This window comes from Bos taurus, chromosome 11 (assembly GCF_002263795.3).
Source record: "Bos taurus isolate L1 Dominette 01449 registration number 42190680 breed Hereford chromosome 11, ARS-UCD2.0, whole genome shotgun sequence".
NCBI classification, from domain to species: Eukaryota; Metazoa; Chordata; class Mammalia; order Artiodactyla; family Bovidae; genus Bos; species Bos taurus.
The window spans coordinates 46784475-46812296 of record NC_037338.1 but is presented as its reverse complement, the minus strand read 5'-3'; the positions used below and the strand labels follow the sequence as shown (position 1 = coordinate 46812296).

The window sequence follows — 27822 nt, the reverse complement described above, 5'->3', positions numbered from 1 at the left end:
TTTATGAATAGATAAAACTGAAAGCCCTTACTTCCTGGTGGCTCAAACAGTAAAGAATCTGCCTGCAATGCAGGAGACTGGTGTTCGATCCCTGGGTCGGGAAGATCCCCTGGAGAAGGGAATGGAAACCCACTCCATTATTCTTGCCTGGGAAATCCCATGGACAGAGGATCCTGGTGGGTTACAGTCCAGAGGGTCACAAAGAGTCAGACATGACTGAAGAGACTTTAGCACACATGCAAAGCCCTTCCAGTGTCCCTGAGAGTCTGCGCCACCAGGTCCAGGCTGTGCTTGCTTAACAGCTGTCGCCTTGCCCTCTGAACTCCATCCACACAAGCTTCCTTTTGATTCCTCAAATTGACCTCTTCCTCCAACCTCAGAAACTTGGTATAACTTGTCCGCTGAATGGAATTGCTCAACCCTGCTTGCCCCTAAGACCTCAGTTCAAACATTCATTTGTGTGATACCCTGAGGAACATCTGCCTCCCTGGTGGGTCACAGCAAGGACTGTGTCTTCTTTGTTTGCCACTGAGTCCCTGATTCATAGCACAGGAACTGCCTCAGAGAGAAATGAAAGACAGGATGGGAAGTCACCAGGCATGGACACCAAGCCTCTCTCCCTCTCACATACACACACACACACACACATTCATACACACACACACACACACACACACACACACACACACACACATACTCTACAGATAAACAAGCCTCCCAAGCATAATACTCATAATGATCACACGTTGAATGAAGCACACAAGTTCACATCAGTCAAGGTCAAGTTATGCAGACGCTGCTTAACCCATGATTCCCTCTTCTGGGACCTACCCCCATCACCACCATCACGGCTCACAGGGTCAGTCACCTATAATGTCCTGACTTTGCCCTTGTTATTGTTGTTTAGTTGCTAAGTTGTGTCCAACTCTCTGAGACCCCATAGACTGTAGCCCACCAGGCCCCTCTGTTTGTGGGATGTCCCAGGCAAGAATACTGGAGTGGGCTGCCATTTCCTTCTCCAGGGGATCTTCCAGACCCAGGAATAGAACCCATGTCTCCTGCATTGACAGGCAGGTTCTTTATCATTGAGCCACCTGGGAAGTCCAACTTTGTCCCTAGCCCATAGCTGATTGGACTCTGGGGACAGCGGCTTCAAACTAACCCACTGCCAGAAATAAGGAAGTAAAAAATCAGAGAAGCCAGGCCATGTGTTACTGCTCTCAAACCTAGGACTTAGAAATCTATCAGCTTTAGAGGGGCCACTTTTCGCAGGTATACAAAGAAGCAGAGAAAGCCATTTTGCAGAAAGGAAGAATCGAGCAGACAGATAAATGCAGAAATGAGAATACAGTGGCTTTCGGCTGTCAGATGATAATGCCTCATTTCTCATAACCTTAACATTCCCAGTTAGTCTCACGTGATATGCTATACTTCCTGCCACCATATCTTGTCTCACAGGCTAGCTCAAGCATGTCTGTCTCCTGCAACCAAAGGTTTAGATTAAATAATCCCATAAAAGCCAATAAACAACACATAAGGAAACTGAGGAGTCCGTCAACATGAAGCTCTAAAAGGGACAGTCCAGGAAGGCATAGGTCGATGACGGGAAGAATCATTTCCTGCATCTGGGCAGTACATCCGGTCCACGAGCTCCTGGGAGAGTCCCTGCTTCCATAGGGCCACCTGAGGCTTATCTGCTGGGCACGCTGACTCTCCTCCTTTTCTTACTCCAGCCATCTCATTCCATCCTCAGCCATTGTGCATGGGGCACAGGACCAGAGTCAGAACAGTAGCATCTTCCTGGTGTTGTCCAAGCTGTATTGAAAAAGGAGGAGCAGTTTCTGGTGCTTTCCCAGCAGCTAAGTGGTAGAGCTGTAAGCTAGTTCAAGGTAGGCTGGGTCCCTGTGATTACAACCAACAATAAACAACAACCAATGATAAAACCTAATACACATTTGCTCCAATAAGATTCACTCCCCACCCACCCCCACCAGGTGCTACATTAGACCCCATGGGCACAGAGGTGAGTGAGGGCATGGGCACAGAGGTGAGTGAGGGGGGCGTGTCCTTGTGCTTATGGGACTCAGTCTTCATGCCTTCAGAAAAAGGACATTACATGGCCAGGTACACGCTGCTGTATTTAAAATGGATAACCAACAAGGAACTATTGCACAGTATATGCTCAATGTTATGTGGCAGCTTGGACTGTGGGTGGAGGGGGGAGTTCAGGGCAGAATGAAACATGAAAGTATTAGTTGCTCAGTTGTGTCTGACTCTTTGCAACCCCATGGACTGTCACCGGCCAGGAGCCCTGGGGAAGGATGGATACATGTATATGTATGGCTGAGTCCCTTCACTGTCCACCTGAAGCTATCATAACATTGTTAACCAGCTATACCCTAACACAAAATAAAAACTTTAAAAGAAAAAGAAAAGAACATCACACCACAATGTGTGCATGGATAATAGAAGCATAGGGTTTGGTGGGAGCACAGAGCAGAGGCACGACCATCAGACTTGGAAATGGGGCTGAGCAGGAGACACAGGACAATTAGTAAAGGAAGAAGAGAAAGCAGAGGCCCCAAAGGGAGAAAAAGCATTGCTGGGGGCTTCAGGCAATTATAAGTAAGTCACATCAGTTCAGTTTAGTCACACAGTCATGTCCGACTCTTTGTGACCCCATGAACTACAGCATGCCAGGCTTCCCTGTCCATCACCAACTCCTGGAGCTTGCTCAAACTCATGTCCATCAAGTCGGTGATGCCATCAAATCATCTCATCCTCTGTTGCCCCTTCTCCTCCTGCCTTTAATCTTTCCCAGCATGAGGGTCTTTTCCAATGAGTTGGTTCTTCATATCAGGTGGCCAAAGTATTGGAGTTTCAGCTTCAGCATCAGTCCTTCCAATGAATATTCAGGGTTGATTGCCTTTAGGATTGACTGGTTTGATCTCCTTGCAGTCCAAGGGACTCTCAAGAGTCTTCTCCAACACCACAGTTCAAAAGCACCAATTCTTTGGGGCTCAGCTTTCTTTATGGTCCAATAAGTAATTTTTTTATGGTCCAAGTAAGTCAAATCAGATCAGATCAGATCAGTCGCTCAGTCGTGTCCGACTCTTTGCAACCCCATGAATCGCAGCATGCCAGGCCTCCCTGTCCATCACCAACTCCTGGAGTTCACTGAGACTCATATCCATCAAGTCAGTTATGCCATCCAGCCATCTCATCCTCTTGCCCCCAATCCATCCCAGCGTCAGAGTCTTTTCCAATAAGTCAACTCTTCGCATGAGGTGGCCAAAGTAAGTCAAACAGCCAGATCCAAAATGTCAAGTTCAAGGGAAAGAGCCTACAGAGTGATGGAGGCCTGACATCCAAATCCTTATTCATCTACCCCATCAAGGGCTCTGGACTTTGGCAGGACTGAGTGATCCAGAACTCCCAATAAGGGAGACTTGGAGTGGTAATCAAGTTGGAAGTCAGGGAAAGGCTGGCATTTTCCCTCTTACATCTTATAGTATCTGGAGGATGGGGGGGTTATAGAGCTGATAGTAGTTCTGGGCTCTTACCTTCTCCACACTCCCCCCAAAAAAACTTGAGCTAAAGTGTACCTGTGTTTTTTGTTTCATGTCCCAAGATGGCCAGACGCTGGGAAACCCTGACCCACCTATTAGTCACCTGAGAACACTTCCTTTTCTGAGGCCAGGGACTTTCACGGGGAATGTAGAAGCATTTCAACCACAGGGTCTTGCGGTGCGTCAGAATTCCTGGAGAGACTGAACAACAAGCCACTCTGTGCTGGGTAACAGGAACGTGCAATTGACCTGTGGTCTATTACAAGGTATTGCGTCACTGGTGAAACAAGTCTGTGCCCAGGAACAGAACAACCCAGACTCTGGTAGCCCCACACCTAGAGGCTACCACAGTTGGCTGCATATCAGTGCTGGGGGACCAGGGTCAAGTCCTTCAGGAAGGCCTGCCTGTCTTAGTCTCTTGCAAGAGCACACCTTGCAAGCACACACTGCACACCTAAGCCAGACCAGCCTCTCTGCTACTTCATATCACTGGTTCTGTGCAAACTCACTCCCATTTGTGGTTCACACCTGACTGATAGAGGGTGGTTTTTACACATGTGCATGGAATCAAGTAATGGAGATTAGCCTGCAGGCATTGATTGGAGTAGGAAATGGCAACCACTCCAGTGTTCTTGACTGGAAAGTCCCATGGACAGAGGAGCCTGGTGGGGCAACAGTCTATGGGATTGCAAAGAGTGGGACAGGACTGAGTGACCGAGCACACATTGACTGGGGATTTAATTCAGAATCCACACTTCTATGAAAAGGCAGATTGAGGGCAGGAGGAGAAGGAAGCAACAGAGGATGAGATGGTTGGATGGCACCACTGACTCAATGGACAGGAGCTTGAGCAAACTCCAGAAGACAGGAAAGTGAAGGACAGGAAAGCCTGATTAGCTTCAGTCCATGGGGTTGCAAAGAGTTGACATGACTTAGTGACCAAACAACAACCACAGCTCTATGGGGTGAAGAAAGAAGGAACTAAGCTGAAAGAAAAGCTGAGCTGCAATGTAGTCACACAGGTCTCCACCCATCCTCTAGGAGATCTGGAGCTAGGGTGGCCCTGGCAAGGGAGTCAAGACTGTATTTACCCATACTGACTTGTCATTGGATACAGGCTTTCCTTGGACAGGAGATGTGACTTCACTGGCGCATTCTCCATGAGCCTTGGGGGAGGTGATCTGGGTAGCATTTCCAGCTAGATTAGAGTAGTGATGGCTGATGACAGCTGTCATACTGACATATGAACTCTGTCACTGAATTTTCACAACAGTCTTTAGAATGTATAACTGTTATCTTTGTTTAACAGATGAGGAAATTGAGGGACGGAGGTGTTTGGCTCAGAGACCACTTAGCCACCAAAATGCCTCCTTCAAAAATCAAGCACTAACTGTGTAGTCAGGAAATTCCAGTTCCGAAAACCTTAACTTCTCATTTACCCATGGACTGTTCCCAGACAAGCCTTTATTTCTCTCTAGGATTTTATTTTCCCAGCTCTAAAATGGGGGTCATAACACTTGACCTACTTTTTACTTCCCTCATAGAAGTGTTGCCAAGACCAATGAAAAATGAGACTGGGTTTGTGCGTGTGCTTTGGGAATTAAGTCCTATACAAATAGAATATGGAATTCTTACTACACATGCAGGATAGTCTAAAGGATCAAGACACCTGACTGCCTCCTGCCAGGTGAGGGGCTTGCTCCTCACCCTGGGGGTCATCATGGAGGGAGCGCTGGAAGCTTCACAAGCTGGCCATCACTTGAACTTGTTTCTGCCTGGAAGGTGAAATGATGGAATGGAGTGAAGGCTTTTGTCTCTGGCAGCAAGATCTGTTTCTTTAAATTGGAGATTGGTCTGAGGCCCATAAGCTAGGAGACCTGATGTGGTTTATCAGAAAAAGCTGCTAGCTGTAAAAGCCAGGTTTTGAAGCCCCTAGCATGGGAAAAAACCCCAAGATAAGAACAAAGGGGCACAGAAAATAGGCCTCCCTACAGGTCAGCAAGGAGATCAAACCAGTCAATCCTAAAGGAAATCAACCCTGAATATTCATTGGAAGGACTGATGCTGAAGCTGCAGTTCCAATACTTTGGCCATCAAATGCAAAGAGCTCAATCATTGGAAAAGACGCTGATTCTGGGAAAGATTGAGGGCAGGAGGAGAAGTGGGTGACAGAGGATGAGATGATTTGATGGCATCACCGACTAGATGGACATGAGTTTGAGCAAACTCCAGGAGATGGTAAAGGACAGGGAAGCCTGGTGTGCTGCAGCCCATGGGGTTGCAGAGAGTCAGACATAAGTTAGTGATTGAACACCACCAATGGCCCAGAATGACAGTGGTTCTGGGCTCCAGGGTGAGACTTGGGATCTGAGTGTTGGCACCACAGCTGGTCACAAGAGAAGGCTGTGTGTGTGTGTGTGTTTCCAATGATTGACCTGAGTCACACGTACCACGGGGTCTCTTGACTAATTCAAAAACAGAGAAGCCTCCATTTAGGTCAATCTAAACAGGTTTTGAGAGTGACTGCGGTCTTTGGGTAAAAGTAGGTACTCCATGCTCATCCAAATGGATGATGAGGAAAAGTTCTCCAGGTGAGGTGTGGGCTCAATGAGGAGGGAATAGACCCCAGGGGAAGCCAAGCCATAGCCCAGGTATAACTTCTTCCTGTGTGGGGACAGTTTTCCCTTCTGTGAAATGGGAATGATGATAACACTTTCATAATACTAGCAAAGGTTTCATATTATTTGGATATAATATATACATGTCAGCTGATGGGCAAGGCTCTTCCAAAATTTTGTGTATGGTGAGATTATTTATTTGTTTATTTATTATTTATGTATGCACGTACTTATTTTGTGGCCACAGAAGTTTAGAAGTGTCATGTATTTGTGGTGAATTAAATTCCTGGACACTAGGTCATGGTCCTCCCCTTCCTGTTTATGTTTTTGCAATGAAATTCTGCTCTGATATTTAGAATGGCCCCAGATCTTGTCTGGGCTTCCCAGGTAGCGCTAGTTGTAAAGAACCCGCCTGCCAATGCAGGAGATGCAAGAGACTTGGGTTCAATCCCTGGGTCAGGAAGATCCCTTAGAGAAGGGCACAGCAACCCATTCCAGTATTTTTGCCTGGAGAATCCCATGGACAGAGGAGACTGACGGGCTACAGTCATAGGGTCAAAAAGAGTCGAACAAGACTGAAGCGACTTAGCACACAGATCCCTTTTGGTGGATACTTGACTGTGTTCTTTTACTCTTTTCTTTTTAAGATTTCTGTTTAATATTTTAGGCATGTCTCTTGTGAATAGCATTAAGCCAGATTTAAAAAACCCCTTCTGAATAGCATTAAGCCAGATTTAAAAATCCCATTCTGACAATCTTTCAACTGGAAAGTTTGGCTCATGTTCATTTATTTGTCATCTTTAACATATTTGAACTTTCTTTACTAACATTAATTTTTAAAATTTCTATCTTAGCCCTTTTTTTCTTTTTTTTATTCAAGAATAATTGCTTTACAATATTGGCTTGCTTTCTGCCATACATCGACATGAATTAGCCATAGGTGTACATTTGTCCCCTCACTCGTGAGCCTTCCTTTGACCTCCCACACTTTCCCATCCGTCTAGGTTGTTACAGAGCCCCAGTTTGAGTTCCCTGAGTCATACAGCAAATTTGCATTGTATCTTAGACCTTTTTCAATGCTTCCTTTTTTCTAAGTTCACTTATTTATTTATCTTAATTGGAGTATAATTTCTTTACAATGTTGTATTAGTTTCTGTTGTACAGCAGCATGAATCGGCTATATGTATACGTATCAACCTTCCCTCTTTAGTCTCTCTGCCACTTCCCCATCCTACCCCTCTTATTATTTCTCATCTTTTGCCTTTTTGGGGAGGTGTTCTTCTTCTTATTGTTATTATTTTTATTCAAGCTCCCCCTCTCCTTCTGGTCTAGAAGTTACATACTCTATTTCTGCTATTAAAATTGTACCAGGAATATTCTACCCTTTTCAGAGTCCAGAGGTAATAAATATATAAACTTCTTTCCTTCAGAATACATGGATTTATGAACACTTTGAAATTCAATCATCTCCCTCTCAGCCCATAGTTTATTGTAGAATGACATTTTAGTTCTATCATTTCTCTAACCCACATTTAGATTTTGTTTTTTTACAGACAAGATTTGTTTAGATTTTCCTACATGTTTACTGGTTTCTTGGCTTACAATTCTTATTTATATCCCAGATGTCCTGTGATTGGCCGAATAATACCCCTGCCCCAAAGATAGCTCCATCCTGGAACCTGTGAATGTATCATATTACAAGGGAGAGTGATCGTTGATAATCATCTGACCTTAAAGTACGGAGATTATCCTGAATTACCTGGGTGGGCCCAATGTAATCAGAGAGTATTTAAAAGTGGGAGAGGAGTGGGTGGTACAACGTCAGAAGGACCCAACCCTCATTGCTGACTTTGCAGATGAAGGAAGGGGCCACAAGCCAAGCACTGTAGGCAAACTCCAGAAGATGGAAAAAGCAAGGATTCAGACTGTCTTCTAGAGCAACTAGCAGCCCTGTTGACATCTTGAATTTGGCCCAATGATACTTGTGTCCGAATCCTGACCTAGAAAATGGAAGACAATAATTTTGTGTTATTCTAAGCCACTAGGTTTATGGTAGTTTGTTACAGCGGCTAATAGGAAACTAATACACCTTCTTTCTGGGATCATTTTCCCTCTTTTCAAAACATCCTTTAGGTATTCTTTTAATGAAGGCTAATTGAGAGTCCCTTGGACTGCAAGGAGATCCAACCAGTCCATCCTGAAGGAGATCAGCCCTGGGATTTCTTTGGAATGAATGATGCTAAAGCTGAAACTCCAGTACTTTGGCCACCTCATGCAAAGAGTTGACTCATTGGAAAAGACTCTGATGCTGGGAGGGATTGGGGGTAGGAGGAGAAGGGGACGACAGAGAATGAGATGGCTGGATGGCATCACTGGCTCGATGGACATGAGTCTCAGTGAACTCCAGGAGTTGGTGATGGACAGGGAGGCCTGGTGTGCTGCGATTCATGGGGTTGCAAAGAGTCAGACACGACTGAGCGACTGATCTGATCTGATCTGATCTGAATTGGTGTAAACTCATTTTATTATTTTTCTGGAAATTCCCTTATTATGTCCTTTTTCTTTTTTTATAATTTTATTTGCTTATTCATTTTTGTCTGAGCTGGGTCTTCACTGGTGCTTGGGCTTTTCTTTAGTTGCAGTGTATATACTTATCATTGCAGAGTCTTCTCTTATTGTGAAGCATGGTCTCTAGGGCACAGGCACCGTAATTGTGACACATTGGTTTAATTGCTCTGTGACAAGTGGGAATCTTCTCAGACCAGGATCAAAACCATATCTCCTGCATTGGCAGACAGGTTCTTTACCACTAGCGCCACCTGGGAAGCAATTGCACTCCAAGAAAAAAAAAAAAGGAGATATAATCTCAAAGAGGTTAAGAATCACTACTCTGGAGAAACTTTAGAAATGAAAATAAACCCTCAGGCATATTTTGTGTCTTTCTTCACTATCTCCTTGCTGTTCTGATTCCTAATCCATTCCTTCATTTCTGTAACTTCCAAGAGAGACTTTAGCTTCTTTTCCCATGTGTGATTTTGGAGTTATACAAAATGGAAAGAAAAATACTAAAATTCCAATACATAAATTAGCAAAGGAAATTTTTCAAAAATTTGAAATCAGATAGAACACAGAAATTTAGAAAATACTTACCGTCTACCATTAACATTCAGAAAACTAAGATCATGGCATCTGGTACCATCACTTCATGGGAAATAGATGGGGAAACAGTGGAAACAGTGGCTGACTATTTTGGGGGGCTCCAAATCACTGCAGATGGTGATTGCAGCCATGAAATTAAAAGACGCTTACTCCTTGGAAGGAAAGTTATGACCAACCTAGATAGCATATTCAAAAGCAGAGACATTACTTTGCCAACAAAGTCCATCTAGTCAAGGCTACGGTTTTTCCAGTGGTCATGTATGGATGTGAGAGTTGGACTGTGAAGAAAGCTGAGCGCCGAAGAATTGATGCTTTTGAACTGTGGTGTTGGAGAAGACTCTTGAGAGTCCCTTGGACTGCAAGATGATACAACCAGTTCATTCTAAAGGAGATCAGTCCTGGGATTTCTTTGGAAGGAATGATGCTAAAGCTGAAACTCCAGTACTTTGGCCACCTCATGCAAAGAGTTGACTCATTGGAAAAGACTCTGATGCTAGGAGGGATTGGGGGCAGGAGGAGAAGGGGACGACAGGATGAGATGGCTGGATGGCATCACCGACTCGATGGATGTGAATTTGAGTGAACTCCAGGAGATGGTGATGGACAGGGAGGCCTGGTGTGCTGCGATTCGTGGGGTCCCAAAGAGTCGGACATGACTGAGTGACTGAACTGAACTGAACCATTAACAATGAAATCGTAGATAAAATAAAGTATTTACACCGGATGAATCAACAAAAATTAAAAAAAACACACTTCCCAATGTGGTTGAGACTGCAGTGAAATTTGATGACAGTGACAAGCTGTTGTTCAAACTTTTTCAGAAGATGACTGTGTGACATGTATTCCAAAAAAAAATGTATTATAAATCTTTGATCCTTTAATCCTATTTCAGGGAGTCTTTCAATAGGAAATAATCTAAAGGATTAAAAACCACATGATTATTTCAGCATAGACAAAAACAGCAGAATGTTAGAAGAGACTTCAATGTGCAAAAAAGAAAAATTCATTAATAATGCTACATTTAGGGGAAATTATACAAAAATTTAAAGTGTTAAACTTTTTAAAAACTTTTATTTTATATTGGAGCATAGCTGATTAACAATGTTGTGTTTGTTTTAGGTGTATAGTGAGGGGACATTCTCCCGTAAACTCCCCTCCCATCCAGGCCGCCACATAACATTGAGCAGAGTTCCCTGTGCTATACAGTAGGTCCTTGTTGGTTATCCATTTTACATATGGCAGAGTGTACATTTCCCTCCCAAACTCCCTATTCCCACCCCCCCCCCAATAAAATGTTTAATTTTAAAGACTGAGTAGCAGACATGAAAAATGCTTAAAGCACACTTTTAGTTTTCATCTTAGAGGCTCAGAAAAGGGAAGATTTCTGAGGTGCAAAGTTCTCAGAAGATGTGGACCTAGGATGCAAATTTCCCTCTTTGTTAAAAAAAAAACAAAAAAAAAAAACAACTCTGAGCAGATGGCTATGCCTCATGTTTGGATAATCCTACTGTGTGAGTAACAAACTGAGAAGCCTATGACTACATGTGTATAGTTTACAGTTCTCAGAAAAAATATCTGACCAAAAATGTTACTCTGGCACATACTAAATGAAGTACATAGTGATTGCTGAGCAGAATAATAAGTAGACCCAAATGTTCACCTACTCTGTTCTCATGAGGAACAATGTATAACCATCAAGGCTTTAAGACTCAGTGGGGAGATTTTCTTTTCACAGGCTCTACAGCCGTCTCTCATGCCCCTGATGCCATCAGCTCTTGACTCATCATTGTGGTCACCAGCCAACTCATTTTTGCCAATTACATCCACCAACTTCATGTCTGTGTAATTCTCCCTCAACCCAGAATTCTTTTCTTCTGGCCAGAAACTCATTTACCTTTGAGTTCAAAGGCCATATCCTCTGGGACACCTCCCTGATGATTCTCCATCAGTGTTAGAGCTTTCTCCCAGAGCTTCCCTGCCTTTTTGTTTTTATTTCCATGTGGGCTTCCTCTGTGGCTCAGTGGTAAAGAATCTGCCTGCAATTCAGGAGCCGCAGGAGATGTGGGTTTGATCCCTGGGTTGGAAAGATCCCCTAGAGGAGGAAATGGCAACCCACTCCAGTATGCTTGCCTGAAGAATCCCATGGACAGGGAAGCCTGGCAGGCCACAGTCCACAGGGTTGTAAAGAGTTGAATTGACTGAATTGACTTAGTACACATGCATAGATACTGTGTTATGGTAAATTGAGATTCTATTTATTTCTTCATAATGACTGGGAGTTTCCCCAAATCAGAATCATGTTCAGTCAGTTCAGTTCAGTCGCTCAGTCATGTACAACTCTGCGACCCCATGAATCGTAGCACACCAGGCCTCCCTGTCCATCACCAACTCCCGGAGTTCACTCAGACTCACGTCCATCGAGTCAGTGATGCCATCCAGCCATCTCATCCTCTGTCGTCCCCTTCTCCTCCTGCCCCCAATCCCTCCTAGCATCAGAGTCTTTTCCACTGAGTCAACTCTTCACATGAGGTGGCCAAAGTACTGGAGTTTCAGCGTTAGCATCATTCATTCCAAAGAAATCCCAGGGCTAATGATCTCCTTCAGAATGGACTGGTTGGATCTCCTTGTAGTCCAAAGGACTCTCAAGAGTCTTCTCCAACACCACAGTTCAAAAGCATCAATTCTTCAGCGTCAGCCTTCTTCACAGTCCAACTATCACAACCATACATGACCACAGGAAAAACCATAGCCTTGACTAGATGAACCTTTGTTGGCAAAGTAATGTCTCTGCTTTTGAATATGCTATCTAGGTTGGTCATAACTTTCCTTCCAAGGAGTAAGCGTCTTTTAATTTCATGGCTGCAATCACCATCTGCAGTGATTTGGAGCCCCCCAAAATAGTCAGCCACTGTTTCCACTGTTTCCCCATCTATTTCCCATGAAGTGATGGGACCAGATGCCATGATCTTAGTCTTCTGAATGTTGAGCTTTAAACCAATTTTTTCACTCTCTTCTTTCACTTTCATCAAGAGGCTTTTTAGTTCCTCTTCACTTTCTACCATAAGGGTGGTGTCATCTGCGTATCTGACGTTATTGATATTTCTCCCAGCAATCTCGATTCCAGCTTGTGCTTCTTCCAGCCCAGCATTTCTCATGATGTACTCTGCATATAAGTTAAATAAGCAGGGTGACAATATACAGCCTTGAAGGACTCCTTTTCCTATTTGGAACCAGTCTGTTGTTCCATGTCCAGTTCTAACTGTTGCTTCTTGACCTGTATACCAGACCACCTGACCTCTCAAGAGGCAGGTCAGGTGGTCTGGTATTTCCATCTCTTTCAGAATTTTCCACAGTTTATTGTGATCCACATATTCAAAGGCTTTGGCATAGTCAATAAAGCAGAAATAGATGTTTTTCTGGAACTCTCTTGCTTTTTCGATGATCCATCGGATTTTGGCAATTTTATCTCTGGTTCCTCTGCCTTTTCTAAAACCAGCTTGAACATCTGGAAGTTCACAGTTCGTGTATTGCTGAAGCCTGGCTTGGAGAATTTTGAGCATTACTTTACTAGTGTGTGAGATGAGTGCAATTGTGCGATAGTTTGAGCATTCTTTGGCATTGCCTTTCTTTGGGATTGGAATGAAAACTGACCTTTTCCAGTCCTGTGGCCACTGCTGAGTTTTCCAAATTTGCTGGCATATTGAGTGCAGCACTTTCACAGCATCATCTTTCAGGATTTGAAAGAGCTCAACTGGAATGCCATCACCTCCACTAGCTTTGTTCATAGTGATGCTTTCTAAGGCCCACTTGACTTCACATTCCAGGAAGTCTGGCTCTAGGTCAGTGATCACACCATCGTGATTATCTTGGTCGTGAAGCTCTTTTTTGTACAGTTCTTCTGTGTATTCCTGCCACCTCTTCTTAATATCTTCTGCTTCTGTTAGCTCCATACCATTTCTGTCTTTTATCGAGCCCATCTTTGCATGAAATATCCCCTTGGTGTCTCTAATTTTCTTGAAGAGATCTCTAGTCTTTCCCGTTCTGTTGTTTTCCTCTATTTCTTTGCATTGATTGCTGAGGAAGGCTTTCTTATCTCTTCTTGCTATTCTTTGGAACTCTGCATTCAGATGCTTATATCTTTCCTTTTCTCCTTTGCTTTTCACTTCTCTTCTTTTCACAGCTATTTATAAGGCCTCCTCAGACAGCCATTTTGCTTTTCTGCATTTATTTTCCATGGAGATGGTCTCGATCTCTGTCTCCTGTATAATGTCACGAACCTCCATCCATAGTTCTTCAGGCACTCTATCTATCAGATCTAGTCCCTTAAATCTATTTCTCATTTCCACTGTATAATCATAAGGAATTTGATTTAGGTCATACCTGAATGGTCTAATGGTTTTCCCTACTTTCTTCAATTTAAGTCTGAATTTGGCAATAAGGAGTTCATGATCTGAGCCACAGTCAGCTCCTGGTCTTGTTTTTGTTGACTGTATAGAGCTTCTCCATCTTTGGCTGCAAAGAATATAATCAATCTGATTTCGGTGTTGACCATCTGGTGATGTCCATGTAGTCTTCTCTTGTGTTGTTGGAAGAGGGTGTTTGCTATGACCAGTGCATTTTCTTGGTAAAACTCTATTAGTCTTTGCCCTGCTTCATCCTGTATTCCAAGGCCAAATTTGCCTGTTACTCCAGGTGTTTCTTGACTTCCTACTTTTGCATTCTAGTCCCCTATAATGAAAAGGACATCTTTTTTGGGTGTTAGTTCTAAAAGGTCTTGTAGGTCTTCATAGAACCGTTCAGCTTCTTCAGCATTATTGGTTGCAGCATAGACTTGGATTACTGTGATATTGAATGGTTTGCCTTGGAAACGAACAGAGATCATTCTGTCGTTTTTGAGATTGCATCCAAGTACTGCATTTCGGACTCTTCTGTTGACCATGATGGCTACTCCATTTCTTCTAAGGGATTCGTGCCCACAGTAGTAGATTTAATGGTCATCGGAGTTAAATTCACCGAGTCCAGCATGGGCAGCTGCGACAGCACCCAGAGCGCGGCTGAGAGGAGCTACCACACGTCCAAGGTCAGGGGGTTGCTGTTGATCTGGAGTTGGATAAAGATGGTTTTAGATTTTGGCCACACACACAAACTCTGACCTTGGACAAATTACGGAGCCTCTCTGAACTTCTGTTCTTTCATCAGTATTCTAGAGGTTAAAGAAAATCTATTCATTAGGCTATTTGTCGGAGAAGGCAATGGCATCCCACTCCAGTACTCTTGCCTGGAAAATCCCATGGACGAAGGAGCCTGGTAGGCTGCAGTCCATGGGGTCGCTAAGAGTCGGACACGACTGAGCGACTTCACTTTCACTTTTCACTTTCATGCATTGGAGAAGGAAATGGCAACCCACTCCAGTGTTCTTGCCTAGAGAATCCCAGGGACAGGGGAGCCTGGTGGGCTGCCGTCTATGGGGTTGCACAGAGTCGGACATGACTGAAGCGACTTAGCAGCAGCAGCAGCAGCAAGCTATTTGTTGTTGTTGTTGTTTAGTCTCTAATCATGTCTGACTGTTTTGTGACCCCGTAGACTGTAACCCGACTGTAGTCTATGAGATTTTCCAGACAAGAATACTGGAGTGGGTTGCCACTCCCTTCTCCAGAGGATCCTCCTAATACAGGGGTTGAACCCATGGCTCTTGCATTGGCAGGTGGGTTCTTTACCACCGAGCCATCCGGGAAGCCCTTATTAGCCTATTAGGCTATTAGCACATGCTTATTAGCACATGCTAAATGTCCAACAAATTTTAGCTATGCACTCAGGAAATGAACACCTGGTTAGACCAAGACCAAAGTCTTTTTTGTTATTTTTTTAAGCTTTTTTTTTTTTTTTTTAGGGGAGGTGTGCTGAGCTGGGTCTTTGTTGCAGCACGAGGACTTCCTCTAGTTGCAGCAAGTAAGGACTACTCTTCATTGAGGTGTATGGACTTACTTGCCCCGTGGCATGTGTGATCTTAATTCCCTGACCAGGGATCGAACCTGTGTCCCCTGCATTGGAAGGCAGATTCTTAACTATGGACCACCAGGGTAGTCCAGAGACCAAAATCTTTTGAATCCCAGATCAGTGATGCACTTCCTGGGCCAGGAAGAGGTGTGTGAAGCACAGATCTTCCTGCTCCTTGAGCCAACATGAGTCCAGCTCTGAAAATGTTGCTTCTCCTATCCCCTGGGAGCCCTCAGGCACTGGGGAAATCCCTTCACCCATCTCCTTCTGCCCCCACAGCAAGGAAGGCCCAGGAATAGATCATTGTAGGAGCAGGAGTCAGAGTCCCGAGCCACTGTCCAGGTTCCCACTTTCTCCCTGTCCTGACCAAAAGACAGTGAGTCACTACCACATCATCCATGACACCCACTGGTCTTGGAGCCAACGATCTCATGACATGAAGAAACTGTCTTTCTGAGAAGAATCTATTCCAAGTAACCAAAAAATTGCTTCTCGACGTCTACTACCATTTCTCTGAACTTAAGTTACCTCTAAGTGACCCCTTAATCCTGACATTACATACTGGGGACCTCATCTACCATGTTACTGAGAGGAATCGGGACATTTCTCAGGAACTTTCTTGACTTCCTTCCTCAGAACTGCAGTTGAAACATAACAACACATAACAATAAAAATCACACAGCCTGAAATCAGAATGGACCCAGAGATGAGGCTGGTTTCCATCTGTTAGTAGCTGAGTAATTTTTAGCACATTTTCTAAACTCTAGCCACTTATCTGGGCCACTAATCAGTGAAATCAGGTTTTAAAAAAACACCTTCAAGATGCTATGAGGATTAAATACAATAACGTGGTGAAGAACCACAAACTCTGTAGGTACTCATATATCAATTATCCACTTGTCTCCCTTTCAAAATACTGTTGTTTCTTCCTTTCTGTCCCTGAAGTTCCAGCTGTTAGATGGACTGCCTTGCCTCCCTGTCAAGTCACCTCAGTTGTGTCTGACTCTTTGAGACCCTATGGACTGTAGCCCACCTGGCTCCTCTGTCCATGGGATTCTCTAGGCAAGAATAGTGGAATGGGTAACCATGCCCTCCTCCAGGGGATCTGCCTGACCCAAGGATTGAAGCTGGATCTCTTGTGTCTCCTGCATTGGCAGGTGGGCGTTAGACACAGGACAACAAGGGAAGTCCCTGGACAAGTAGCTCTAATAATCCAGCATATTGGATAAACAATTCTAATTGGGGGAGAGGAAGGGTATAAAAATGGTCTTTCTTTTATGAAGTAATAGTGATATTAAATAGAATTTGCTATTTTTATTAAGGTCTTTGTTAAAAGTAAAAGAGGATTTCCCCAATTAAAACAATTATTGGCGTGAATTATTCAAAAGTCTGTGAATAGTTGTTTTAAATAATCACTCGGATCATAGAAAACCTCCTGCCCCCAACCCACTCTCAGTCTAAAAATGTTAATACCTCATTGGTAAAAATGTGTTACCTCTTTCTAACTGCAAAAGGAGACCATCTTGCTCGTAATGCTAACCTGGGTCTTCACCACAGGGTACCCACCTGTTCAGACCACTCCATGAATTCCCACATGTGTCACATGGATCTTTTACTGTCTCTACATTTATCTTTATTATTATGATTATTTGGGGGGCCACACTATATGACTTGTGGGATCTTAGTTCCCAGACCAGGGACTGAACCCTGGCCCTCAGTGGTGAAAGCTCAGAGTCCTAACCACTGGACCACCAGGGAAGTCCCTTGACCATATTGAAAACTCTCCACACTCCCCATTCCTTAGGTTTGTTTTGCTCCCTCAAACTGCCAGGTCCTCCTTCTTGCCTGTATTCACCTGCTGAAATCATGGTGGATCCTCCAAGCCCCCACAGAATGCTGCTTCCTCCATGAAGCCTTCATGATGCCCCAGCCATTCATAGTCTCTTTCTCCTCACAGGCTGTTTGGGCCTTTCCAGCAGCACCAAACCTGGCTTATTTGAGCTTGGTAGTCACCCTCTGCTTGGAGGAGGAGTGAGTAGGGATGATGATAAATATAGGCTTTTGGTCAGGGAGGTCTGAACTGGAATCCAGTCTACAGCATTAGTCCTCAAGGCAAGTGACCTAACTTCTCTGAACCTTGGTTTCTTCGTTTGTATGATACTGTAGGGCTGCACCCTGCAGTAGGCCTTACAAGGTCTGAGCTTGCCCAGCTACAAGATCGAAGAAAGAGCCTGGAGTTAGCAACAGAGACATCGGTGGTTTGATGGATGGGGGAACTTACACATCTGAAGCAAGGTCCTGGAGCAACACCCCACCATGTGTGACACAGGGCAGGACATGGTGGCCATCTTGTCTCCCAAGGGAAGGGGAAATGGCCAGTTATAGGGGAATTGATGTAAGGTGGCTTCACTAGTTACCGGGGAAACCAGCAGAAGGGCATGCTCCTCACCACCACTTTGATAAGCTATCACTAGCTAGGGCCTGGGGCAGGTACCTAGGGACACAGGTGTAAGTGAAGCAGGCACTGGTCAGGCATGGTCCAGAGAGTAAGAGAACAGCCATCTTGAGTGGCCAGATCATACAGATAGGTTCTGAAAGTGCCCCTGATGTGAGGCACGCACCCTGAGGTAATATACTCAACACAGAGCCTTCAAGGTCAACCATTAGGCAGAGGTAATCAGTATTAAGATGAGGACCTACTCCTTCCATCTCCCACCACATCCAGCCCTTAGCTTGGTGAGCTTCTGTCCTGGTACCACACCATGACATTTTCTGCTTCTTTTTTCTTTCTCCTGAGACAGGACTCAATTAGCCCCTGATGGTGTGAATACAGATGGATCTAACCACAAAATGGGGCTGCCCAGGTGGCTCAGACAGTAAAGAATCCATCTGCAATGTGCGAGACCTTGGTTCCATCCCTTGGATGGGAAGATCCTCTGGAGAAGGAAATGGTAACCCATTCGAGTATTTTCTCCTGGAGAATCCCATGGACGGAGGAGCCTGGTGGGCTACTGTCCGTGGGGTTACAGTGTTGGACATGACGGAGTGACTGAGTGTGTGCATGCGCATGCAGAAACAAAACATCTCCAGCTTTAAAGAAAGAACAGAATGCCCTAGTGGAATAGTGGAATGCCCCTTCCTCTGTGAGTGGCCTTTCTCTCTATCCTTTTTTTCTCTTGATTCTTTTCCCCTCAGTTTGCCCCACCCCTCCCCCATGCCTGCCAAAAGCCTCCCCTGATTTCTATCCATTTCTCCAACCTTCCTGCCAGTTCTGGAAACTACCTGATAATTTTTTCAGTTCATTACCTTTCTATTTCCATTAGTCTGAGTTCCCTTCCATTACTTTCCCCACAGAACCTGGCTGATAAAGACAGACCTGTCAACAGTGACTGACTTTTCATACTATGATTGTCAACACTTCACCTGCCGTGCAGGCATTTGTAGTCACAAGACGTGTGACAGCTCTCACCGGCAGTCCATGAGCCAATTTCAAATCTCAGAGTATATTTTTATATTTCAATAGCATAATTATGTGCTTATTTTTAGATGTAATATTGGGTTTGCCAATAAGTTAGTTCAGGTCCTTCCATAGCATCTTCTGGAAAAACCAAAAGCAAACATTTTGACCAACCCAAATAGAAACAGAAACTTATGATTTATGTTAAAGTTATTATAACTTTAACTTATGATTTCAAGGATGTCATTGGAGGAAGAAGCTAAAGTCGATAATTCCTGTTTTAAATATATGCCTGTAGTGTAGCTTCTTTTTTGTTTTCTTTCAACCAACCAAACATGCTTCTCGCTAAGGAGAAATCTTCCACTGATCATGTCTGGGAAGGAAGTAGGGCTTTGCTTTCCATTTCATAACTTGAAAGAACCAAATACTCCCTTCCTCTTCCCTAGACAGTGAAGCTGGGACAGGCACATGACCAAAGACGGGACGATTGGATGCTCCGACTGAGGACTTTGAACTCAAGGGAGTGACGCAAAGAAACAGAAAGTATTGTTACTTCACTCAGTATAAATATCATATGATATCATTTATATGCGGAATCAAAAAAATGGTGTAAATGAACTTATTTACAAAAACAGAATTAGAGTCACAGATGTAAAAAACATAGTTACCAAAGGGAAAGGGCATGCATGCTACGTCGCCTCAGTTCTGTCTGACTCTGTGCAACCCTATGGACTGTGGGCCACCAGTCTCCTCTGTCCATGGGATTCTCCAGGCAAGAATACTGGAGTGGATTGCTATGCCCTCCTCCAGGAGATCTTCCCTACTCAGGAATCAAACCTGCATGTCTGATGACTGGGATTGACATATACACATTACTATATATAAAATAGATAACTAATAAGAACCTTCCTCTCTATAGCATAAGGAACTCTAATCAATACTCTACTCAGTGGAACTCTACTCAATACTCATTAAAGTAACAACTTTAATGGGAAAAGAATCTAAAAAGGAGTGGATATGTGTATATGTATAAGTGATTCACTTTCTTGTACAGCAGAAACTAACATGACATTGTAAGCCAATTATACTTTAGTAATTTTTTTTATGCATTGGAGAAGGAAATGGCAACCCACTCCAGTGTTCTTGCCTGGAGAATCTCAGGGACGGAGAGCCTGGTGGGCTGCTGTCTATGGGGTTGCACAGAGTCGGATACGACTGAAGCGACTTAGCAGCAGCAGCAGCAGCAATTTTTTTTTTTTAAAGCATTATCTGTGGCAGCAACAACAACTGCTGTTATCCTGTACATGCCAAGCCACTTCAGTCCTATCCAACTCTTTGCGACCCCATGGACTATAGTCTATAGACTCCCTTGTCCATGGGATTCTCCAGGCAAGAATACTGGAGTGGGTTACCATGCCCCACTGCAGGGCATCTTCCTGACCCAGGGATTGAACCTGCATCTCCTGCATTGCAGGCAGATTCTTTACTGCTGAGCCACTGGGGAAGCCGCTGTTATCCTAATCACCCCGGCTATGGGTAAGCATCTTGAGGACATGAAGCACTGAATGAGATCAATGTCAAAGTAATTTGCCCACAGTCACAGAGCTATTGGAGAGCTGAGTTTATGGTGGGACAAGACTTCTGCCCAACATTCCTTGCTTGGGTCCAGTGCTCTGCCAACTATACCCTCTCCATGGGAAGATATCAGACTTGTCACTGTGAGTCAGCCACCACATGAGCATGAGTTCTACATATGCTGATTCTAAATTGGGCTCCAAGCTGCAAGGTGGAAACCCAGGAAGGAACATGGACTTCCCTCAAGAAGAATGCAAGAACGTTGACTCGATTTTCAAATACCATGGGATAAGACCCAGCAAAGCCTGCACAGTCAGGGTGGGTGCAGATGGATGAAAGCGGGAGGCAACCACCCTGAGTAGTGCTTTGCCTGCTCTCTGTGGTCTTAACAAATCATGTCTGGTTACTATGATTCTGTAGGCATGGGAAGGGGCAGTGTACATGGTAGCCTGTCTCCTCAGCCTCATTTTTAGCTTCCTTCCAGCTTGTCCTTGCAGAATCTGGGAAGCTGAAAACACAACTCTTAGACTCCCTTAGATTTTCAGTGACATCAAATCTGCCAATAAGACACATCTACAGGAGACCTGAATTTAGAATGCATTATGTGGGGAGAGTCATCCATTCTCTTCAGGCTTCTCAGGTGGCTTAGTGGTAAAGAATCCACCTGCCAGTGCAGGAGATGCAGGAGACCCAGGCTCAATTTCTGGGTCAGAAAGATCTCTTGGGGAAGGAAATGGCAACCCACTCCAGTATTCTTGCCTGGAGAATTCCATGGACCGAGGAGCATGGTGGAATACAGTCCATGGGGTGGCAAAGAGTCGGACATGACTGAGGATTAAATCACATCATAAGAGCACATGGGAGCCATTGAAGAATAGGTACAATACTATCCAGATGTAGCAGTGCGGATCAAGGTGTAGAACAAGGCCAACTGCTGTCAGGAGGCTGGTTGGGAAGTTGTCTCAAGTAACCCATGGATGCTGAGACAAGGTTCTGAACTGTGATGATGACCATCAGGATGGACAGAAGACCCGGGAGATATTTAAGAGATAAAATCAATAGCACGTAGTGACTACTGAATATGGGACATGACTCTTGAATATGGAAGGACAGTAGCAATCAAGGATATTCTTATTTGGGGGCATAGATAACAAGGGGAACACTAGAACCATTTATCGAGAAAGAAGATACAAGAAGAAGGAGGAACAGATTGTTCCTGAGGGTAGTGGAGAGAGAAGAGACTTAACTTAATTCAAGTTAAGTCCTGTTGTGTTGGCATGTGAATGACCAGTGGAGGTGTCCAGTTGGCAGTTGTACATACATACCTGGAATTTAAAAGGCTGCACTAGAGATAAAGATCCGTAAGTGATGGTTAAAGCCTGAGAGAGATACCTGAAAGAGAGTATAGAGTGAAGGGCAACCCAACATTTCAGAACTTACTATTATTATTATTTTACTTTATTTTATTGATGTATAGTTGATTTACAGTGTTGTGCTAATTTCCACTGTACAGCAATGTCATTCAGTTATACACATGCATATATTCCTTTTCACATTCTTTTCCAATATGGTTTATCACAGGATATTGAATATAGTTCGTCATAGCACTTATTAGTTTGTAATGTCATTTAAAAAAATGATCTGTTTCCTATGTTGGGTTATGAACTCTAATATTTTTTTCTTTGAGTCTTTTATCTACAATAGTACCTTAATGGAGTAAGAGCTCAAAAAGTTGGAATAAATAAATCAATAATGAGTTAAGTTAGTAATTTTAAAAGGGAAAGGTTTTAAATAGCTAGAAAAATACATCTTCCTCATGCTCTCAAGAAGAGGCACCAGTGAAGAGAGAATGGGGAAATATATAGGATTCATGAAAAAGGAAAATCAGACATAGGAGGGGCACCAATCTGGGCCTGAGTGATATTTCCAAGTGCAAGATGCAAGTGCTCAGTCATGTCCAACTCTTTGCAACCCCATGGACTGTAACCTACCAGGCTCCTCTGTCCATGGAATTTTCCAGGCAAGAATACTGTACTGGGTTGCTGTTTCCTTCTCTGAGGGATCTTCCAGACCCAGAGACTGAACCCTTGTTTCCTACATTGGCAGACAGGTTCTTTATCACTGAGCCACCTGGGAAGGGGTAAGAGGCCTCTGAATATATTTGCCTTAAGGCCTTGACCAATCAGGGCACCAGAGAGGCTCACAGGAACCCAGAACGGATGCTCATGGACCACCTGGAAGGAGGCGCCCTCCTTGAAGTCCCTAGTTCCCATTACCAACCAGTAACAGCTGTATCTCTCAGATACTGTTCCTGATCTTTCTATGACCTTATTTAGAGATTGATTCAGAAAGTAAATCTCCTATATTTACTAACCCCTGGTAAAGTAAAACTTCCTTTTCTTTGTTCTAAAAATGTCTCATCTAAGTTTCAACGAGTGTCACGTCTGAAGTGCTGTCCACTTCCCTTTACTTCATCACTTCCTGAGCTGCATCCAAACTGAGATATCCTAGAAGCTGCCTCCAAGCCTCACACAGTTCAGTGAACCAAGGGACCCGTAGACAGCAATTACAAGTGTTTGTCATTGACCTTGAGGTCAAGCAAGTAGGAGAGGTCATACACCGATCAGAAGTTCTCCAGGGGGCCATATAGCTTCCCTGGTGGCTCAGTGGTAAAGAATCCACCTGCCAATGCAGGTTTGATCCCTAGGTTGGGACGATATCCTGGAGAAGGAAATGGCAACTCACTCCAATATTCTTGCCTGGAAAATTCCATGGACAGAGGAGCCCGATGGGCTACAGTCCACGGGATTGTGAAAGAGTCAGATACAACTTAGTGACTAAAACAACAATATGGGAAATAATTTCTATGAAAACCCTGGCAGTTATTTTGCAAAATCCCATATCCCACAGTGATGGTTTGCAAGTCCTAACATGCTTTTCTCCATCTGCTATTCAGCAAAGCTAATTCTAAAGCTTATTCTAGCAAGCATTAATCCAATAAAATTGATCTGGGTTTACCCAGTTTGACACAACGACCACTGTACCCTCCTTTCCTTTGGAGGAACAATTTGTGACAATAAATCCCCATTTCCTCTTCACACCATTTATTCTCCATCTAACAGCCCTATTTTTTATCACAGATTTTATGTCTAATGAAATTATAGTCAGTGTATATTTGCTTTATGTTTATTCTCCATTTCTTGCCACTGGAATTTATTCCTTAATACATCCTAATACCTAAAACAGGATCATACACAAAGCAAATGCTCCACAGTTATTTTTTAAATGGATGACTCTATCTTTTCATTCTCTTTACTAAATACCTTTTAAATATTTATTTGTTTATTTGGCTTCCCTCAGCATGTGGGATACTTGCAACACATGGGATTCAGTTTCCCAATCAGGAATCGAACCCAGGCCTCTTGCTTTAGGAGTTTGGAGCCTTAGCCACTGGACCACTAGGATAGTCCCTTTTTTCTAAGTGTTCTTTCAATTTTCCTCTGGGCTGAAACCTGGCTGTCCTTGGGGTGTCACAGTTACCCTGAAGCTTTCGCAAGAGAAAGAACTCAAGCCTTTACCCTCAGATATCTCTCAGCCTAGAAGTTGGGGGCCAGCATCAGGTCCCCTCTTTGCTGATAATACAATATGTCATCAGCAACTTTGTTAGATGAAAACCCACCAAAACAAACAAAAGCCCAGTTCTTTGATCATTAGACCATGGTATACCTCTCTTTGTAACTTTCAACTATTGATCTCTTGATCAGCCCGCTCCACTTCTTAAATATTTGGCAACTGGAACCAAGTCCTCCTCTTTGACCTAAACCTAGGGAACCTGGACATCCATTTGGATGACCAGCACCACAGCCTTCAGCCCTTTGCCTTTCTCACCTCCAGTCACTTCTGCTTCTACTTTCTTTTCTATCTACCCGCTGGGTCACACCCTGTGCCTTGTCATCACTCTTAACCTCTTCACATCTAACATGTTCAAACATCCTACTCTCTGACCACAACAGACCATCTTTGTGGCCTCCCTCCCTCCTCTCTTTCTCCCTCTGTTCCTCACTCTCTCCAGCATCCCCACTATTTGTGTATTTCAGCCACCAGAGATCTCTAACCCTTTGGTCGACTTGACTCCATCATTTCCTCCAATTTTTATTTCTTTTCAGCCCCCCACCAATTTGACAAGCTTTTGTCAATTACTCCCCCCTGCTTGGCCCCTCTGCCCTCTCATTGCTCTTCCTGGCAAAGTTCTGGATCTGTCTAATATCTGCCCTCTCAAGTCCTACACCAAAGTCAATGAGCACTTTAAGAGAACATGGACTCAGGACTTCCCTGGTGGTTCAGTGGCTAAGACTCTGCACTCCCAATGCAGGGGGCCTGGGTTCAATCCCTGGTTGGGGAACTAGATCCCACACAATGCAACTGAGACCCAGCACAGCCAAATAAATATTAAAAAAAAAAATAAAAAGAGAACATCGACCCCATTGCACATTGATGATACAAAAACCAACTGGCCTTTATGGTTGCTTAACAACCCTTCCATGGTTCCATAATTTGATGGCTATCCCATCCCCACAGGAAATTATCCTCCTGTTCTTCAGTGTTCTACCCTACTTCCTCTTCCCTCACTTTAGATCAGAGTAACAGAAGACTTTCTTAACCACCAATCAACCCACTTTAAAACCTATTGAATCTTTATTCTTTTCTTCTCTCCTGTCATCCAGTAGAAGAAAGATTCCCACTCTTATCCAAGGTCAGTCTCTACACGTTTACTCTGAGTACCATCCCATTCAGCCTCCTCAAGGCTCTTTTCTCATCAGTCATTCTCCATCACTTTGTGACTCCCTGTGTGCCTTGCCCCATGCTAATAGCTTGGGGGTGTTAACTTACTCAGTCTTCCTCCAAAAGACTGTGGTCAGTCTATGATGTGGTGGTCACTCAAAGTATATACCCCCTTAACTAGTCCAAGTTTATATGTGGTGGGAGAAATACATTTTATGCTCCTTATTCCACTATCATTAAATAAAATTCTATTTAGTCCCCTTTCCCACTTTTTCTGGTAAAATTAAGCCAAAGGCCTGCTGTTTGCTTATTATACAAATAATATGCCCCTCAGTGCTAGTCTTCATAATGAACAAACAAAAAATCTCAGCAATACTAGCAGTGTTCACTTCCCCCAACAGCTTCCATAGGAGAAAGAATGGTTATACAACAGAAACCAATTCAAAAGATCCATGTTGAGAAACATTAAGTTAAGAATAGCCACAAGACTCTCATTGTTTTTCTGTGCATTATGGTGATCTGTATGAATATTCATTACTATCTCCAACTTTTCTGTTCTTAGTTAAAATAAATATGCCCTTGCAAGCAATATTTGAACAAAAAGATCTTAGACAGCATTGAAGCCTTCAGAAGTTGCTGTGTCCTCTAAAATTAAGCTAGAAAAAGACAGCTGTAATTTGAGTGTGTTGTTTTAAGGGCTAATGTGTTGCTCTTCTTTAGAAACATGCCCCCATATTCTTTGAGACTTTTCTCATTAAGAGATGGAGTCAAATTTCCCTTCCTTTGAATGTGGGCTGACGTTAGTGATGCACTTCTAATGAATACAGTGAGGTAGGAGTGATGCTGAATGACTCCTAAAGCCAGTCATCAGAAGTTATACAGCTTCCAGGACTTCTGTGGTGGTCCAGTGGTTAAGAGTCTCCCTGCCAATGCAGGGGACACCGGTCTGATCCCTGGTCTGTGAAAATCCCACGTGCCTCAGAGCAACTAATCTCTTGTGCCACAACTACTGAGCCCACACACCCATAGCCTGTGCTCTGCAACCAAAGAAGCCACCACAAAGAGAAGCCTGGTCACCACAACTAGAGCATAGCCCCTACTCTATGCAACTAGAGAAAGCCTGCACGCAGCAATGAAGACCCAGTGCAGCCAAACATTAATTAATTAATTAATTTAAAAAAAGGTTATGCAGCTTCTGCCTGGCTCTCTCACTCTTGGAACCCAGTCACCATACTGTAAGGAAGCCCAGCCAGCATGGAGAAACCATGCAAAGGTGTTTTGGGAAACAATCCCACTGAGGTCCAGCAAAAAGCCGGTATTACCTCCCTACCTGTGAGTGATGGAGTACCCAGGAACTCCAGCTCCTTCAGTTGACATTGTGTGTACAAGAAACAAAAGTTTCCCTCGAGCCCTGCTCAGTTGTAGACTCACAAGCAGAATAAGTATGGCCTCCAATTTTTTTTTTCTTTCTTTCTTTAAGGCACTATATTTCAGGATAGTTTATTTCACAGCAATGGATTAATGAAAGTGTTGCCTTGAAAATAATGCTGAAAAAGCATTTCCAGATCCTTAAGTGATATAAAGATGTGAAAGATTTCTTGTTAAGACTGAGGAAGGTTGTTGGCACTTTTGTTTCAAATGTGTCATGGAAAGATAAAAGAATATGACTCCCTGACATTTATAATTTAAAAAAATGGGTAAGTCTATTTCATTCAATTTACTCAGATGGGAGGTAGCAGAGAAGAAATTTAAAGATATGTTTTCTCCAGAACTCATGTCCTTACCCAAAAACCCATACAGTACCCCCACTCTGTTTTTTAAAGATTTTTTTTTTTTTGATGTGGAGCATTTTTAAAGTCTTTATCAAATTTGTTACAATACTGCTTCTGTTTTATGCTTTGGATTTTTGAGCTGCAAGATGTGTGGGATCTTAGCTTCCCAACCAGGGATTGAACCTGCACACGCTGCATCGGAAAGACAAGTCTTAACACCTGGACCAATCTCACTCTGCATACAATTAATCACCCAAACCCATAGACTCTACCTTCTTACTTAATTACTTAAATTCCTTAAATTAATTTACTTCTCTCAAACCCCTGCAACAGTCATTGGGCACTCATCTCTCAGCTGGATTGGACAAGAGCAATGCTGGAGCAAGGAAAAACCACTTGAGAGGCTGTGCCAACATCTGTTCCCCAGCCAGCAGCCAGCAGCCACTGTTTTCAGAGATAAAGCTGATCATCTCATTCCCCTGCTTGAAATCACCCATAGGGGCCTCTTGCTGAAGAGCAGGCTTTCAGCATGCCATAATTAAGTTCATGATCTGGCCCCTGTTTTCTTTCAAGCCACATCCTTGCCTCATCCTCTTTCGTTATATGCCTTGCTCCAGCCACTTGTGGCTTCTTGGAGAGAATTAGCAAAAGGCTTCCTTTCCTGATTTTGTTCTCATCAGCTGGAAAGTCATTAAAGATACTGGATTTTTTTTAGTACAAGGCACTTTATTGCCAACTGTCAAAACAATCTCATAGTAAATAATAAAGAGTATGATATGACTTCCCTGGTGGTTCAGTGGTTAAGAATTTCCCTGCCAATGCAAGGGTCACAGGTTCAATCCCTGGTCTGGGAAGATTTCACATGCCGAGGGGCCACTACCAAGCCCTTGCGA

General features: G+C 43.6%; 1 long non-coding RNA gene and 1 other non-coding gene across 4 annotated transcripts in view; both read left to right on the top strand.

The window, feature by feature from the left end:
• LOC112448782 (uncharacterized) overlaps positions 1–26327 on the top strand; it is a 44329-nt gene extending 18002 nt beyond the window's left edge. For 2 of the 3 annotated variants that reach the window (XR_009496442.1, XR_009496441.1), the window contains 2 exons: positions 18145–18294; positions 20275–26327. This is a non-coding gene — a long non-coding RNA (uncharacterized lncRNA). Of the gene's footprint in view, positions 1–3631; positions 11772–18144; positions 18295–20274 lie in introns of those variants that run through there. The other variant, XR_009496443.1, reaches the window with a different exon arrangement.
• TRNAG-CCC (transfer RNA glycine (anticodon CCC)) lies at positions 24705–24777 on the top strand. The gene has a single exon. It is a non-coding gene; the product is annotated as a tRNA-Gly (tRNA).
• Positions 26328–27822: the final 1495 nt, after the last annotated feature.